This window comes from Thrips palmi, unplaced genomic scaffold (assembly GCF_012932325.1).
Source record: "Thrips palmi isolate BJ-2018 unplaced genomic scaffold, TpBJ-2018v1 HiC_scaffold_8, whole genome shotgun sequence".
Taxonomy (NCBI): domain Eukaryota; kingdom Metazoa; phylum Arthropoda; class Insecta; order Thysanoptera; family Thripidae; genus Thrips; species Thrips palmi.
The window spans coordinates 12,940,729-12,947,809 of record NW_023144635.1 but is presented as its reverse complement, the minus strand read 5'-3'; positions in this window follow the sequence as shown (position 1 = coordinate 12,947,809).

Sequence of the window (7,081 nt, the reverse complement as noted above, 5' to 3'; positions counted from 1 at the left end):
TAACGACTTCAGACTTAGTCATCAAACAATTTGCACAGAGCAGTGCACTGCAAAATCTTACAACATTATGTCAAAGACAATTAAAATAGTCATAAAATGTTTCATTCTTCATTAAGAAAGAGATAGACTTACTTTAACGACTTCAGACTTAGTCATCAAACAATTTGCACAGAGCAGTGCAGTGCAAAATCTTACAACATTATGTCAAAGACAATTAAAATAATCATAAAATGTTTATCATTCCCTTGTAAAAAAGATTGAGTCCGAAAACCGGCCGTAGCGGACAGTCCGTAACGTGGATGGCGGACAGTCCGGAAAGCTGCAGCGGACAGTTCCAGAATCGGGTCGAAATATTGAAAATCCGCGCGATTTCGGACTGTCCGTGACAATCGTGCGGTAGTATTTCGGACTGTCGGAACAGGATCCACCCCCCCCCCCTTTTCCCCCCGAATACAGCCTGCGCCCGTCCAACCCCCCCCCCCCCCCCCCCCCCCCCCCCAGCCCCAGCACTCCCCTTCCCCCTCCCTCTCCTTCCCCTCCTCACCTCATCTTCCTTGTGCAGAAGCTCTGAAGCGCGCTGAGAGTGTATTTGGGAAAATATGGTTGTTAACCAAGGTTTGGGTTAGTTTTGAGATAAGCAAAACATAAGTTTCCTGACCAGCTACGACACTAATTACTGTAACAACAAATAACAGAAAGGCCTGTGTTCTAAAACTTTGTTTGGGAAACTGATCTCCTGCTACTCACAATAAATCCGAACGTTGTAACAACTTACCCGTCACGGGAAAAGAAACGTAACCAAGTTCACGTATCACAAGTATTGAACCAGCAGTGCGATCTAATATCCGATGAAGGCACTTTGGGGACGAGTGTGAACGGGGAGAGGCGAATAAAATAATACACCTCTAACCCTCTCACGGCCCGTCCCTTTAGTGTTGGGAGATGCTTACAGCAAGCGCGGAGTCACTGGCGTTCCGACCAGCAGCGAACACATCCCACTGAACCACATTTTCCGTCCAACTGCCTCGTTCGCAGCGCGCGGCTGCAGCGCATGGAACCAACATGCACTCAGCGCAGCGCGCGGAGCGAGAGGACAGAGCGCCGCAGGCCAAACGCGATGCGTGCACCTTGGAGGACGGCTGGAGACTGACGTTTGGCGTGCCCAGGCGGCCAAAACTTTCCGAGTTGCCGAAGGATTAAAGCTCTCCTCCTCGACGACCAATCAGAGAGCTCCTCTTGCCAGCCCGGCCGGCGGGCCTTTCCGCGAATGCATAGGCAGGGACACTCCGGATCGGTGCCGATCGGACTCTGCCGGACAGTCCGAGACGCAAAGCCGCCCTGCGGCCAAGGCCGGAACTGTCCGCTCCGGACTCGGACTCACTACGGCCAAGTCCGAAGGTAAAAAGGCATTGTCCGAGGCGAAAGGAAGATTCTGGAACCGTTCTAGCCAGATTTCGGAACTCATCTGTTCTACAAGGGTTCTTCATTAAGAAAGATATAGACTTACTTAACTATGGAGGAGTAAATGCTTGCCAAGGTTAATATGAAACACTAACTGATATCAAACAGAGCATCATACAATACAATCTTGTGAGTTATGAATACTAACACGGGTAAATCGTTCGGTAAAAAAGAGAACAAAGCCCTATCAAGGCAGACTTCAGACTTCCAAAAATTTGCGTAGAGAAATGCACTGCAAAATCTTACATCAATGCCAACGAGTATTTAATAATAAAAACAATACAATGTTTAGAATGCATAGAAAAACTCTAACATACATAAAAAGAATTCACAAAGAATGAAAGACAGCAGATTGAACAACCGTACTTACACTGCAAGAAAAAGTGTGGATAGTACAACAAATGTACAACAAAAACTGTACAATAAAAGTACAACAGGGATTGTGGAAAGTACAACGAGAATTGTACAAACCACAACGCGGCCGGGACTGCCCAGCACTCGTCATGCCGGTTCCATTGTACTTTGTACAACAGTTGTTGTACTCTGAAAGTACAACAAAAACCTGATAAAAAAATTTGCCAGAAATTTGTGTACTTTTGTTGTGGTTATTTCCTGCAGTGTATAGGTACTGACGTGCCCATAAGGTCGTGACTGTTAAGGGAGTATGGGGCGATTTGTAACAGGGGCGATTCGTAACAAATGCGTTTATTAATTTAAGTGGAGGGAGCAGAGGAAAATCTGAGTATGGCCCCTCTTTCGCTTCAAGTACAGGGTCCTTGAACAATCGGATTTCTTGCGTAACAGGCATTTGGGGTGATTCGTAACAGACCCGTATAAAAACAAGAATTTAAGTAGTTTTTGCTGTTAAATGCTTGAATTATTTCTCGAACCATCTGCTGTTTTATTCCAATACATTTACACAGCTCGAAATGCATTTTAAAGCGAGTTATTCTATGCTTTCCTCTAAAATTGAAAAAAAGTGAGGTTAGGATTAACATAGCCTATCAGTTAATGCTGAGGCGGCCAACGGCAGCTTGTAATGCAGATTTTTAGACGTCTGCAGGACACCCGAAGAACAACTGGTGGAGGAGATAACATTCCTGACGATGTTTCATTTAATGTGTAGGATGTCTAGAAAAGCCACATGGCTGTTACAAATCACCCCATGCTGGGGCGATTCGTAACAGCATGCAAGGGTTTGGAAAACGTCTTAGATTTCAAAGATTACGGACTCCAGATTGATCCAATGGAGCAGCACAGTCTAGGAGCAGTTGCCAAAATAAGGGTATCTTTTGTGTCTTTTGGCTCTATGATCGTTATTTTTAAACCTATTGAGATGCGGTTTGGTGCGTTGTGTTGGGCTCGACGTCGCCCACTCTTATCCATCTTAAGTCACCACTTTTTCAACGCAGAAGATGTCGACAAAGTGCTCCAAAGGGTCATTTTGTAACGTTCCGGCATGTCCCCCGTCCATAAACTCAAAGTTTCGATGCTTATATTTCAGCTAATATGGAACGTAGAACGATTCTGAGAAGATATTCGGAAACTTTATTATTTTATCTATCAGACACATGTTACTGAACTCGTTTTTACGAGCTCGATTTAGGTGCAATCAGTAAACGCAAAATGTCCTCCGTGGTTGACTTTGCGGAACGTTTCATGTGAATTATCACGGTTTCTCGCGTTGCATTCCACTGATAGTTCTCGGCCTTGTCGTCAGATTAATCTGTAGCATTTTTGCCGTCGAATGGTGCAAACGGGAACTCTGAGAAGTTAATAGAAAGCTCAGAATCTTGTTTTATAGGTTATGTTTCGGTAGTGTCCGACCATGATTTTAAAATGCTTTTCTGTTCCCCGGGCAAGTTCTAGACCAAACAGAGATATGATTCTTTCGGGACGTGTTGAGGAATCTTAAAACAGGTGCTCACACCAAATGGCGTGTTTTAATTCATAGCTAGAGAGTTACTAGGCCTGTTTGAATGAAAATGTAACGTTCCGTATCCTGTAACGTTCCGTGTCTTTCCCCTATACTTTTGATAGGGGCTTTTTAGTCTTTCTGCAATATTGCACGGGGAGCTCGACTGCGTTCAGATATAAGTCGTGGGACATCACTGAATAAATTGGCCGAGAAAAAAGCCGACTTTTCCACCTTTTTTTCTTGCGGTTCTATGGCCTTCAAAAGTGCCCCGAATTTTGGCAACTGCTCATATCTCAGGTGCATTGCACCATACGTGCTATACTCATAGCGTTTGGAATCTCAGTGCTCATCCCATTTGCTGAGTATTTTGAGACACACGCTGCATTCTTGGACCTGATGAATATAAAAGATGATTCAGAATGAAAATTTGATAAGAATATTATTATTTTAACTTAGTAAACTGCACAAACCTCCTCTTTCGCCTCTCGTTCTGATCTATTGTTTGCTGTTTTTGCCCCTTGGAGGTTCGACTGGAAGCACACAGGAAAGGATTTCCATATTACTGATCAATAAACTGATGGATGCCTAAAGTTTTGTTACAATTTTCAGTTTAACAGAGGGACATACCAATTGTGGTATATCCGGCAGGTCATCAGAATCATCAGAGATTACAACTGTTTCCAGCTGGTCCGCTGCAGACACAAGCAAAGAGTATGTTAATCAATGAGAAGAGACCCAATGAAAGTGGTGGTCTTAAAAAAGTAGACCGCATGTGTAATACAAGCAAGTGCATGTCCAAAATGAAAATTTGAAGTTCACTTGAAAAGCAGCTACACTAATTTAATTTGGCAAAATTTTTGCATGATTCGACAGAATTGTTTAACAAAAACATTCTGAGCCCGGGTGCAGTGGACAAGCGGACACAAGAGTCGCAAACAACTCATAACAATGTATGAACATATTCACTGGTAGCCAACGAATGTGACATCACATTCGTTTTAACGTGAAAACGGCGATGTCAGTTTGAACGTGACAAACAGAGAAAATTCATACTCAAACGAATGTGACACGCCGCTCCGCTCTGTCACATTACTTCGGGTGTGACACGAAATCAGCAGTCAAACTGTCACATTAAAACGAATGTGACACATGGTACCCATTGGTCACATCCAAACGAATGTGACACCCATATGCTGTCACGTTCGTTTGAATGTGACATGCCCGAATTGTCACATTCAAACGAACGTGACACGCCCCGGACACGCCATAAGTGTCAGGTTATGGCGTGTCACGTTCAATTGAATGTGACAATTCGGGCATGTCACATTTAAACGAACGTGACAGCATATGGGTGTCACATTCGTTTGGATGTGACCAATGGGTACCATGTGTCACATTCGTTTTAATGTGACAGTTTGACTGCTGATTTCGTGTCACACCCGAAGTAATGTGACAGAGCGGAGCGGCGTGTCACATTCGTTTGAGTATGAATTTTCTCTGTTTGTCACGTTCAAACTGACATCGCCGTTTTCACACACTAAATGTTTGTGTACAATTTTGTACGTGGTGATGCATGATTTTAAACTTGTGTGCTGTCGTGCATAAAATTGTGCGTGAATTTGCATAATTTTATGCATTTTCACGCATTATATTATGCAAATCCCCCGCATGCACAAAATCGTGCAAGTGGCACGCACAAAATTCTACCTAAACATTTAGTGTGCACGTTCAAACGAATGTGATGTCACATTCGTTGGCTACCAGTGATAGAGGCTGTCCGGGGACCTAAAGACTGTAAAAACACGAAAAACACCGCTTTTTTCCTAAAACGGCCAGTTGGTTCATGAAGGCTTTGTCTGATCGCAAAAACGAGGACAGATCTGAAATCAGCATTAAAAAACGCAACTTTTGAGTGCTATTCCGTTGTCGAAATCGAAAAGTCGCAAATGTCGACGGCCCCTAGCCTGCACTCGGCGGCAACGGACGCGCTGACCGGACGGGTCCATGCGCCGCACAGGTAGGCAAGCCAACTCACCTGGCGCCAGGATGATTAAAAGCCATTTGGGAGCCTGATTTCGGCCCGCGCGTCGCGCGTCACTACGCTTCAGCACTGTATGCAGGGCATGTCTCCCAACCTGGGGGTGGTTGGAACCTCGAAAACACATGATTGCTTGGTACGGGGGACGCCCCGACGCTGTTTTGCGTAAAATTCGAACATGTTCGAAATCCACCCCCTTGAGGGGGTGGGGGTGGGGGTGAGTGCAGCGGGGGGTGGGTCGGTTCAAATTGAATTCCGTTTGCGTCTTTGGAAAGAGGAGACTCATTTGACCTCGTACACCAAAACTTTGGAGTCTGCGATAAGGTAAAGTTGGTTTTTACGGCACGTTTTCATCGTTCTTTTTCACCCTTGTGCACTTAGGGGTGGGTGCCGTCCGTTAGGGGAGGCGCACGGGACACGCGCTTCGCAGGCCTCGAGGGGAGTAGTGGGGGCACCCGTGTACAAAATTTCAGCTTCCCAGCTCGAGAAACTTAGAAAGTATTACGATGACTAAAAGCGTTCCGCTAATTTTTGTCGGGAGTGTAGATTTAAGGGGGGGGGGTAAAGTGAAGAAAATCGATTTTCGGTTTTTGCTTTTTTTCGACTCTTTGGGCCTTGGTACAACCAAACCTGACCATATTTCGGCCCACAGCACCGTTAAATCGGCACAGGGAGCTTTTAATTCGTAGAATCACTGTGAGGTTAGGTTAGGCCCTTTAACTTTGAACCGGTTTTTCTCGGTATATTTTTTTTTGACCTTGCGCGCAGGATATCTCGGAGACCATAAGAGGTAGAATGTTGTGCGACAGCTTAAAATGACCAGTGTTCAAATAGCTAGAAGACAAGGGAGAGTTTTTTTCAAAAATGTGTCTCAATCTTTAGATACAGGTCAATGAATGTCCAAAAGCGGCATAAAAACAGTCATGATTCTAGTTTTTAAGATTAATGCCGAAAGAAAACATGTTTTTGAAATCCGGCTCCCTTGTCTTCTTCATTTTGACCATAAAAAGATGTGGCAACTTCGTCAGATTTTTGGGACAACATTTGGAATTGAAATCCTGCGCGCAAGGATTAAAACCCAAATATGGACTAAATGTAAAATGTTTGCGAAAATTCAAAAAGTGCCACCAGACCCGCAACTAAAGATGGTAAAATAGTAAAAAGGCATGGAGAATCCAATGGTGATGTCCATTTTCATGTCAGAGTGACCAATATCTAAGAATAGAAGGCTGAAAAAGCATGAAAAAATTCGAAATTTCACTTTACCCCCCCCCCCCTTAAGTTCCCAGGGTACACTGATTTCCGTTTCCTAAGACACAGCGACCCATGCAGCACGGTGCAAACCAGTCCAAATTGGTTTCAATAACTGTCAAAAATGAAAACAAAGTGATCAAACCCTAGTGTGGCCATCACTGGGCCGGGACACTGGCTCACTGGGCAAAAGGTGGCGATCACAGGGCAAACTGTTTTGATATTTTTGTTAATTTTTCTCAAAGAATAAATTTTATTTTGCTGGTTCTCAACCTTCGGAACTATATCCTTTTTGTATGTTCCTGAAAATTTTCATACCGTTACTTCGTGTCTGAAAGCACTTTTTTTATTCGGAAGGTTCCAAATTAAACTACATATGACAGAGTGTTCATACATATTTTAAGGATTGGCAC